This window comes from Choristoneura fumiferana, chromosome 4 (assembly GCF_025370935.1).
Source record: "Choristoneura fumiferana chromosome 4, NRCan_CFum_1, whole genome shotgun sequence".
NCBI classification, from domain to species: domain Eukaryota; kingdom Metazoa; phylum Arthropoda; class Insecta; order Lepidoptera; family Tortricidae; genus Choristoneura; species Choristoneura fumiferana.
This window is the reverse complement of record NC_133475.1, coordinates 529,399-541,006: the sequence shown is the minus strand read 5'-3', so window position 1 is coordinate 541,006 and position 11,608 is coordinate 529,399. Positions and strand designations below refer to the sequence as shown.

The 11,608-nt window shown below is 37.4% G+C and overlaps 1 non-coding gene across 1 annotated transcript; it reads left to right on the top strand.

Moving 5' to 3' along the window:
* The first annotated feature begins 10,204 nt into the window (after positions 1 to 10,204).
* Positions 10,205 to 10,277, top strand: TRNAV-AAC (transfer RNA valine (anticodon AAC)). Its single transcript has one exon. It is a non-coding gene; the product is annotated as a tRNA-Val (tRNA).
* The last annotated feature ends 1,331 nt before the right edge of the window (positions 10,278 to 11,608 follow it).

Genomic DNA, 11,608 nt, shown 5'->3' with positions numbered 1-11,608 from the left:
ATTACAATTCGTAAATTGAATAAAAGTAAGTTTGGTTCATAATTTCACAAACTAATAAAATAATTATCGAATTTCAACCTCATTACTGAGCTACCATTACGGAGCTGTGGTGGCCTAGTGGTTTGACCTACGCCTCTCAAGCAGAGGGTCGTGGGTTCAAACCCCGGCTCGCACCTCTGAGTTTTTCGAAATTCATGTGTGGAATTACATTTGAAATTTACCACGAGCTTTGCAGTGAAGGAAAACATCGTGAGGAAACCTGCACACACCTGCGAAGCAATTCAATGGTGCGTGTGAAGTTCCCAATCCGCACTGGGCCCGCGTGGGGACTGCGGCCCAAGCCCTCTTGTTCTGAAAGGAGGCCTGTGCCCAGCAGTGGGACGTATATAGGCTGGGATGATGAACCTCATTACTATTTTTGTTGTGTCTTTACAGTTCCTTTAATCAACTATTAACTTCAAGGAGCAGAACGCGAGGATCTAGACCCAATGAAGTACTCGAAACTGTCGTACAAACAAATCAATCAGGCACCTCAGTCGAGTCGTAAATGAGCCGCTTAATAGCTGTCGTAAAGAGACGACTGTTTGCTTATAGCTGCTTAAGAGGGGCCAGTGTTACTGCCACGGGCGATATGATCAGGAGTGGGCACTTGGGTGCACCTTAATGGTAATCGACAAATTGGTCTGGGTATAATGCTGAAGATTATGGGAGTGTGTGGATGAAAGTTAGGTTGCTACTTTTTTGTCGAAGAGCGAGTAAGGTTATATGTAAGTGTCGGCATTATTCTCGCTTTTTTGTTAAGTCAAGGTTGTCAATAAAAGAATAAAAATAAAATAAATAAATAACATGGGACAATTAACACTTAGTTCCAAAGCAAAGTCAAAATCATATCTTTATTCAATTTAGGCTAGGTATAAGAAGCACTTATGAATGTCGAAAAAAATCTACCCCCGGTAAGCAAAGTGGTATGGATACTAGGCAAGGGACAATCATATTTATAAACTAGTGACCCGCTTCGACTTTACTCAGTTACAATTTTCAAACAAATGATTAACCAAATTCACTTCACATTTTCCCAAAAAATTCACACACGCGAAGCCAGGTACTGTTTATAATATTAGTAAGAATAGGTATCACAATATTTCAGCTTCCTTACCTTCATCAAACATCGCCCTGCGCTTTTCCCTCCTATAATATTGCCCTTAAAAACTTCTACGTGTCCAGGAAATGCCCTAAACGTGTATGGCGATGCCTCGTCACGTTAACTACGGGATATTCCAGTAAGCCGTATTGATAACCATCGCTCACCGCGGGGGTTTTGTTTACAACGGTTCCTATGTGCCTTAGGGTGGATTGAATTGTGAAAGAAAGCTGTTACGTTATGTTACAATAGTGATGTTGTTTTAAACAATTGAGTGGTTTCAAGTATTAGATCTGGTTTACTTATTCAGTTTTCTGATAATTTCAGTAACTATTTTTTATCGTCTTGTATTAAAGACAAAGCATAATATGTCTAGTACCTATTGCGCCTATTGCTTACCTTAGAAAATCTCTATGTATATACTTGTGTTCTCTGTACTGTTTACTGTATTGGTGTGCAATAAAGAGTTATTGTATTGTATTGTATTGTACCTATGCATGCGCGCGATTTTCATCCAAGGGTTGTGTCAGACACAAACTACTTAGCCTAAAATTACCTTACAAATGAAACGAATACAAAATTCAGATCTTTTTTGTCAAGAAGACAATTAAGTAATATCTAAGGCGTATTATAAAGTTAATGATTATATCATGGACAGGGATATTTGGAAATAATTCCGATCCGCATTAGCGATCCCTTCAAATAGCGAACCTACTGTGGTAAAAATAAAGTTGTGTTAAATACTTGTGATGTATTGTATAGTATAGATATCATTTAAGAATATTGTAAATCTGTAAAAAAATATATACTTACCTCGTTGAGTTTCTTGCCGGATTCTTCTCAACAGAGGTTTTTCCGAACCGGTGGTAGATTTTTTTGACATTCATAAGTGCCTAAATTGAATAAAGATATTTTGACTAAGACTTTGACTTTGAAAAAGAATCCTACTTTCTATGTACGAGTATGTTCAATATGTCTGAAATAATCCACGTTTTAGTAAAATTCCAAATTCATCTGCTACATTTTGTCTATTCGCTTTCTCAGTCCTATTTAAATATCGACCTTGTTAGTTTGGCAGTACCTATCGGCGACGGCCTCGCAACTTGAATCCTCGGGCGAGCCGTTCCCGCTTCTTGGCGGTAACTCAATTACTCGCGACAGGTCTGCCCGCGATAAATGCGCGAGAGTGTGCGGTCTGAGTGACAAGAGACACGCTTCTGACAGTTTTTGTATAATCAACAAATCCACATAGCACAATCCATAAGCAATATCAATGAAACACAGTCGCCACCAACATTGTCATGATTCGTGGAGATCACTTCTTATACTTTAAGATGTCAAGAGTTAGGAAAAAAGTGAAACGTTTATTTACACGTATTCGATGTACAGTTAATCACGTAATAAGGAAAAAATATATTTCTAATTTACTTTGTCTTGATAGCTTTCATAGTCAAAAGCTAGCTTTTGCCCGCGGCTTCGCCCGCGTGGAATTCGGCTTTGCCGCGCTGTTCCCTCGGGACATATGCATTTTTCCGGGATAAAACTTAAATAGCCTATGTCACTCTCTGACCCATAAACTATCTCTATGCTAAAAATCACGTTGATCCGTCGCTCCGTTTCGACGTAACAGACGGACAGATACACAAACACACACTTTCAGATTTATAATATTAGTATGGATGGTATTATGGCAATAATAGGCTTTTACGCTGACCAAAAAACCATGGAAAAACGGACATTTGCGACCTATTCGCCAAATTAATTTTTGCTTTTAATTTTAAACTCTCCCCCGCCGCCGCTCCTCCCTCGCCCCTCTCCCCGTAAGGGACATGCGGCGTGCATAACTCATAGTCGCGCACCTCTCGCGCGGTTAAGTTGTAAACTTTGATATATCGCCCGGTTACTTCACCTGAAACCCTGGTCTGATTATAAATGGAACTTGGAACTTATTTAATAAGGGTTAAACGAATTAGTTTGGATATTCGGAGGGTTATTGTACGGATTGAAACTAAAGCGCCCGTAATGGATGCCTAATGTCTTTAAATTGTTAATGCTTATATTGTTTTTGTATGTTACACACGGGCACACGGGCATGTTGAATTTTATCAATTTCATTAAGAATTATATGAAATTTATGAGATAAAAATATTTCCAGAAGCAAGTCCATTATACCTACACAATTATTAAATCAAATTAAACAACAATTTAAATTAGATGAGATTACATAATGATAAAAAAACACATGTGGGGTGCGAGCATGGGTACCATTGCAGTTCTTGTGCTTTGTCAGACAACCGGAGCGGACCACAGTCGTAGCTTTAAGTTGGTCCTCTTCAGTATTGTTTTAATTTTTCCGACGCAAAGTAGGTCATGTTGTAGCTATCTCATGGCCATCACTGATTGAGCGAGTAAAACCATGTAGCCGTCATACAATGACCTTATTTATTCATTTTTTTGTCAAAAACAAAAAGTATCGCGTTACATTTTTTATCGAATCTATGACAAATCTAAACTCACCAGCCAGTATTAAACAAATACACCAAACAAAAAAAAAATACAATTGATGTCTACTCGCAGCAACTAAATAATCGAACACAACCGCATTCCAAATTTAAAAGTTCCGTTCGAAATTTAACGATTGTTTTACTTTTTTCTAAAACACGCGTTAACGGCCCCGGCTTCGTGACACGTTGGCGATGGCCGTTGATTTACTTCTGAACAAATTAAATTTTTACTGGCAACTTTAATTGCTTCCTCAAGATGGAGTCGTTAACGTCACAAAGGACCTTTTCAAAATGGCCGCACTTGCAAGTATTTATTTTATCTACATTATAAACAAATCGTTAAGTGTATCCGTGTTTGCGTTTTGTTACTTTGGATATTAACGGCGATTTAAAAAGAAGGTACACTTTAGTCTAGCTTGTGTGTAAACATTACACAAGGTTTTAAACTTTGCCGATTTTTACTCATAGCTGTGACCACGGCCGCTAAAATATGGTCGAGACCTTCAGGTACTTAATTTTAGCAACAAATGTCGGCGATTAAGTCCCAATAAATATCAGTTAGGTATTAAACAAGGTTTCTTTAAATCCTTCCGGAAAAATGCAGCAGCCGATTAGGTTCGTTTATTCATAACTGAACAACCATGTAAATATTTTTCGGGATTTTTCAATTGTGATTAACAAAATATGTTGCCATGATCGATGTTCAAACGTGTGCGGTAAACTTAAAGGCGTGACTACACTATGAGTCAAAAAGTCCGATGAAAAACATTAATAGGGGTGTTCAATCAAAGTAATCCAAATAATCTCCTGTAATATTTTTGAATACCTTCTTTCTCAAGATAAAACTAATTACTTTGATAAGCTGAAACAGGATAGCATCAATCTGACAAATTCAAACAGTTTTAGGCTGCAATAACTCTGACTCCGAAACCAAAACAGATGACTTCGATAAAGAAATAATTAACAAAACAAAGGAGCACCTGATAATTTATTTCTTTATAAATACGATCTATTCCGGCGTAAGGAAATTCACAAAGTGTGATAGAAACAATAGGAACCGAATAAGCACGGCACTGATGCACTCAGAGGAATAGATGCGACACTCAGACTCGTTCTTTAATTTCTTTTTCATTGAAGTGTTAATCATTTAAAGGAATGACAAAACAGGAGTTACTTAGTCATTATAAAAAAAAAACAAAGCGTGATTTACCTTGATATTCTTTATCATCATCACCCTCGGCCAACTGCTGGACATAGGCGTCTCCCCCTATGAACGCCATTGCGCCTTCCAGCCTCTACCGCAGCCATTCGCAGAACTTCATAGAGCGACAGTCCCGAAATAGCTTAAAGAAATGTTACGCAAGGATCAGTATTATAATGTAAGAATATTCTTTTCAAGTAATTTATAACATGTTGCATGCTAGTATTTGTTTATATGATAAATAATACTTATAGCAGAATAAATTCCAATTCAAATATGTTTATTGCCAGAACATAGTCAATACAAAGGTCTTAGTGCTACAACCAAGTTCCGAACAGTAAGTTATAATTATTCATTTTTTTGTCCGTATCAAAGTTTTCAGATTATCCGATCCGATATCGGGGCAAGTCAAAATATGAAAAATGATCCAATAACGGATCGGATAGTCCGAAAGACAGGTACATATTACATACATTTTACTTGCCCAGATATCGGTATCGGTATCGGATCGGATCGGATGCTATGGGTACGTAAGTAAGGTAAATGTCCCAGTGCTTAAAGTTGCTTTAACCGGATGTCAAAGTGGTTAGAGAACCTGACTACGAAGCTTTAAGGTCCCGGGTTCGTTTCCCGGCCGGGGCAGATATTTGCATGAATAATGCGAATGTTTGTTCTCGGGTCTTGAATGTTTAATATGGATTTAAGTGTGTATTTAAAGAGTGCTGTCTTCGCCAACAAACTGCTTAGCAGTTTGGCGAAAATATTTTTAAGTCGTTATTTTTGTAAAATGTGATGAATAAATAAAAAAAAAAAAAAAGGATAATCTGAAAATGCTCGTAATCTGTGCAAATAAAAGAAGTTCGAAGTTGAAGTCACTAACCTAGCCGGAGGACGTCCCGGTTGGTGTTTGTATTCTCAAAGATGTACTGAAACGTCTAATTTTATTTTTGATGAACACTTAATTTCTTACGTTTAACGAAGAGAGATAAGTATTTTAAAGACATAATTATTTGAATAAAAAATAACACTTGAACAACAATGTGGTTACAATATGTAGAGAAAAGTAAAAATATAAAAATGTTGCAATAGAGATGTTTTAAACCGCCATTTTCATCGTATCTGTCAAACTTTTGCCTAGTGCTTGAACAAGTCATTTAGATTTAAAAAAAACTTCGCTCAAAATAGTTTTTTTTAATTCATCGAATAACGTTAGTCCTTGCCCGTTCCCCCTCCGCCGGCGGCCGTGAAGCGAGCTAATTGATTTCACGCCGCGCGGCCATCAGCGGCGATCCCATTGTCTCGAACAGCGCGATCCAACTTCGTTACAAAGGTACAGAAGAAATGCTCTTTTTAATGTGGCTTTTGAAATTCGAATGACGCGTGCTGTATTTTTTTTTAATTGAACTATTACTGCAGTGCCTTATGGCCATGGTCATATGGTGTATTTAAGGTATGTACAAAAAATGCGCCATTAAAGCGTTTTAGGTAAATCAAACTGGTTATTATCACCTTTATCCCTCCTTAATCCTATATCCTTCCTTCCTAATACTATTTGAGATCTCAAACTATATTTAAATCAAATTTCCTCTGAACCAGTTCAGCAGTTCAAGCATGAATAAATAACAGACAGATCGACAGACAGTGTTATCGAAAATACAAACTGAGACATGGATGCACAGAAAAAGCAGAAAAAGAGACCAGCACTGGGAATCGAACCCAGGTCCTCAGCAATCCGTGCTGCGTGCTATAACCCCTACACCACTGCTGGACAGGAATCTAGACACGAATTTTTCCTTTGCATACATATCTCAGGTTGCTTATTTCTGCTATGCTACTTAAGCAGCAGCACTAGCGACATCTATGTCTGTCACACTCTTTCGGAACTAACGGCTCACCCAGACAAGAGATGTCGCTACTAAGCAATCAAATTATGATTGGTTTTTTGGAGTATTTTTGTATTTTTTATTTCAACTCCAAATTTTTTACTTTTACGTGTATCCCGTGAAACCTTATCGAAAAGCCAATTCGATATGGTTTCACGGAGTGGAGTTGAAAAAAAAATACAAAAAGACTCCAAAAAAACAATCATAATTTGATAGGAAGAAAGGATATGGGAGTAAGGAGGGATAAGGGTGATAATAACCAGTTTGATTTACCTAAAACGTTATGGCCATGGCCATAAGGCACTGCAGTAATAGTTCAATTTAAAAAAAAAACTACAGCACGCGTCATTCGAATTTTAAAAGCCACATTAAAAAGATCACTTCTTCTCAATCCTACAGGATTGTTTTATGTAACAGGTATTTGTTACCCGAAATTATAAGTTTTTCACCTCCTTGGTCATACCTACAAAATTTTGAGTAATTTCGTTCACTAGAAGTGCTAGAGTTTCAAATTCCAAAGATTTGACTTTAACAAAATCACAAGTAAAATACCTGAAATCTTGAAAAAATATATAGAAGTCGTGTCAAAATAGTAATGTACAGTACAGTCAGCAACAACAATATTATTATGAATACAGCCAAAGTGCAAAAAATATTATGTATACTTACACGACCTTAATGTTCAGGCAATAAGGTCCTGTAGGTATACATATTTTTGGCACTTAAAACGTATGTATATTTTTGTTGCTGACTGTACTTCAACAATGTATGACATTTAATTTACCTGATTTAAATGTGCTACTTACCTACTAATTAAGAAAACCGCACTTATCCATTTGTCCTAAACCTCAATTGAGATCCAACAAATCTTCAAAAACTCTTAAGCCTAGAACTCCAAGTTAAATGAGCGGAGATCCCGGATTAGCCGAACCAGTTAATTAAACATAAAATTCAATTAATACAGGACTAGAGTTATCGCGTAAGGAATAAAGGGCAGATCCCTTCCTCCTAATTAAAATGTATTGCTTTATTTAACTCATTTTCTACTTACAATGACATCGCGCGACCGACTCCAACTTTTTAATCTTCTCGCTGTCTTATTCTGCCTCAACTCTCCATCTCACTGCATTCTAGAATAGACTCTTGCAACCTTCGGCTTGGGTTTCAATTCCGTTGGGACGCTGGTTTTAGAATAAAATCGAGTATAGCCAGGTTTGCTAGTAAAGGCGGGAGCGGGCGCCTCGAGTCGCAAAGAGGTATTTGCAGCGATCTTCAAGCTCAACATTAGTTTTTAAAGGTCTTATTTGGTAGCGCCATTAAGGCTCGAGTCTCTCATAGAATTAGCGGCTGTAGTTAAATTAATCGCGAAGTGAACGGAAACAAATGACTGAGGAAAATGAGGAGGATAACTACGTAGCGATTTAAATGAGTTAGATTTAGAAAAAATATGAAAGGGGAGTAATGTCTATGGATTACTAATTTGATTTTAGGATGGACTCAGTTGATTATAAAGCTTTTGGTGATATTTTATCAATTTTCGCAAGGTTGCATCGGTTGCGTTTTGATTAATGAAACCTTTTATTTAATTATAATAAATTCACAAAAGGATTTTCGGATATCTACAAATAAAAATTAAATGATGCATGATAATAATCAAAATACAATAAAATGTTCATCTTCTTGCTAAAACTATTATATTTTCATTATTATTATTCTTTGTACAAAACCAACATCCTATCTTAAACTGACAGTGCTTTGGGTTTAGTGTAAAATTTATTGAAATAAAATAAACCGTGTGTGGCCTGTAACACGGGCAAATAATTAAAACGTAGATCGTACTCGTCAAAAACTCAACAACATTACTGTAGCGACTTTTAAAAATAATTAGTTTTTTAAGTACACACTTTTAAGTTTATTCGAAGAAGCAATGTAAAGCAAAATGTTTGATATTTGTAGCGTGACAGGCGACGTCAGTTGGGTTCTAGGATGGCGTACTTTGAATTTACGATTAAGTTTGTTAGAAAAAAAAAACAAAAGTTAAGTTTTGATTTTAATTAAGTGGGACCAGGATGATCCAATTACCGGTGATCTATAGAGCCTCTATTTTTAATATTATCCCCGGTTCTGGGCCACACATTGAATAATAACACAATATAATACAAACACTATCCAATCTGTATCACTGTCCAGTGGTGGTGTAGCGGTATAGCACGTGGCATGGAATGCCCGAGGACCTGGGTTCGATTCCCAGCGCTGGTCTTATTTTTCTGGTTTTTCTATGCATCTATATTTCAGTTTGTATTTTCGACAATACGAACACACCTAGAGAGAAAATTACAAGGTAAGCAATAGGCGGCCTTATCGCTTAAGATCGATCACTTCCAGGCAACCTTTTTTACAGAAAGAAGGACTAACACACAGTTATTACTACTGTCTTTCCCCATAGGCACACACAAACTTACCTCCTTTCACATCGTTAATATGATACCAAACTATAAAACATCATTACCCCCCCCACCATCGCTGCTGTTAATTGCTCCTAACTACCACCAGGGGCGCCACTGAGCTCGTTCTGATTACATGCAGACGTTTAAGGTGACTCTTATGCTAATTAGCTCCTGTGTCTTGGGACGTGTGAAGTTGACGGTATACATATAACGCAACGCTCCGCTTCGCTCAGGCTTTGTGACTGTGGAAGTTCCGCAAGAAATCTTATCGCCGCGTCCACTTCCTGTTCCATATTTTGTGGAGTTGTATGCACCTGGGCTGCTACTACGAAATACGAAAATCGAAGTTCGTATCTCACCGTCCCTCTCACTCCCGTGTTTAATAATATTAGCATCAACGAGACGGAAAAAAACCTGCGAAGTTCGAATTTTGCCTGCTTACATCTTTTGAGATAGCCTTGTACTGGACAGACGGATAAGTAGACGGACGAACAGTGTAGCGACATTGATTTTGGTTTCCGTTTATCACCCCATGGTTGTAGATTTAAAAATGACATATGACTAGCTTATCCTTAAGATTATAAATGCGAAATTGTGTGTGTTTGCATGTTTGTCCGTCTTTCACGTCGTAACGGAGCGACGGATCGACGTGATTTTTAGCACGGAGATAGTTTATGGGCCAGAGAGTGATATAGCCTACTTTTTATCCCGGAAAAATGCAAAGTTCCCGAACAGCGCGCGATAACCGAATTCCACGCGGGCGAAGCCGCGGACAAAAGCTAGTGTCATTATAAGTACCTACCTATATATCAAAAACTATTGATAAAGTTACATAACTTATCAAAATAACCGTTATTCATCGAACGACTATGAAGATAACCTGTGATCTTATTTAATTAAGATATGATAATTCGGCCTCTATCTTAATCTTTACGAGTTGGCTTTACTTTCACTACGTCGACGCAATCTAGATCACGTATAAATAGAGTGTCCGAGTCAGATATCGAATTTGAGGCAAAGTCTGTATAGTTTCCGTGGTGTAGCGGTTATCACATCTGCCTAACACGCAGAAGGCCCCCGGTTCGATCCCGGGCGGAAACATTGTTTTTGTATTATTTTTTTATTTTTGCCTGTAACCAAACAGCCCAGACATAATAAATTGACGAAAAAAATGTACAACCTTAATCAGGGCGCTATTTTTTTCGATCTTCGACTGCTTCTAGTTCGACGTAAAACTACCTAAACAATACAATACAATAACTCTTTATTGCACACCAACACATAGTAAGCAGTAAAAAAAACAGGTATATACACAGAAATTTTCTGAGGTCAGCAATAGGCGACCGTTTCGCTTCAGAGCGATCTCACATTAAACTAAACATTGACTAGTTCGAAGGAAAAATCATGCATTACGTGAATTCAGAATTATTATAATATTTATAATGTTCCTGCTACATGGGTATAAAACAAGCCGTTCCGTTAATGTTTGTTTTTACAGTACTGAAGAACTTTTTAGCTATACATTTAGATTTGACATTTAAAAAACTAAGTACCTATATAGATATTAGAAAAACAAATCCACTCTATCAAGAATATTATTATAGCGATTTAGAAAAAAAGAAGAATGCATTTACTAAAATAACAACAAAACGTAATAACTGAAAACTACTACCTACACAAATATAATATCAAAATTCATTTCTAGTTCAAACTACCGAATTAATTGGTATCGCATTACAAATTATCATTTGAGCCCGACAATAACTCACCGGACATTACATACGGTTTAAACTTAAACGATAACCGGACCGGACAGCCGGCCGGCAATAAAACGTCGTCGTTAACGGTTAATTTGAGACAGGCCGATACATCGCGATTTATAACACAATTAACCGAAAGATGCTTTGGATTGTTTTGTGTAATGGAGAAAGACGCAGTAGGATAAATCGGTGAAATTTGTGACTTGTTAAGTCCACTTTAGACTTGCAAGAAAATAGTGCATGTTGCAGTACATAGCGGATAGCGGTTCTTTATACACTTTTTATTGCAGTTTTGGGCTTTAAATTGCTCTTGTCCTAGTTAATGAACTAAAATAATTTCCTTGCTCACCCGCGACCTTACGATAGCTAAGCTTATGCAAAATATGCGTGTTCATGCAGTTCCTCCACCTCCACACTGTAAGAACACACACAAATCACACAAACCCATCTATCACCACCACCACACTACACTGACGCGTTTCGAACTCAACCAGAGCTCATCTTCAGAGTGACACAACCGTACACCATGCTACCAGTTGTTAAAGATGTGGCTGAAGATGAGCTCTGGTTGAGTTCGAAACGCGTCGGTGTAGTGTGGTGGTGATAGATGGGTTTGTGTGATTTGTGTGTGTTCTTACAGTGTGGAGGTGGAGGAACTGCATGAACACGCAT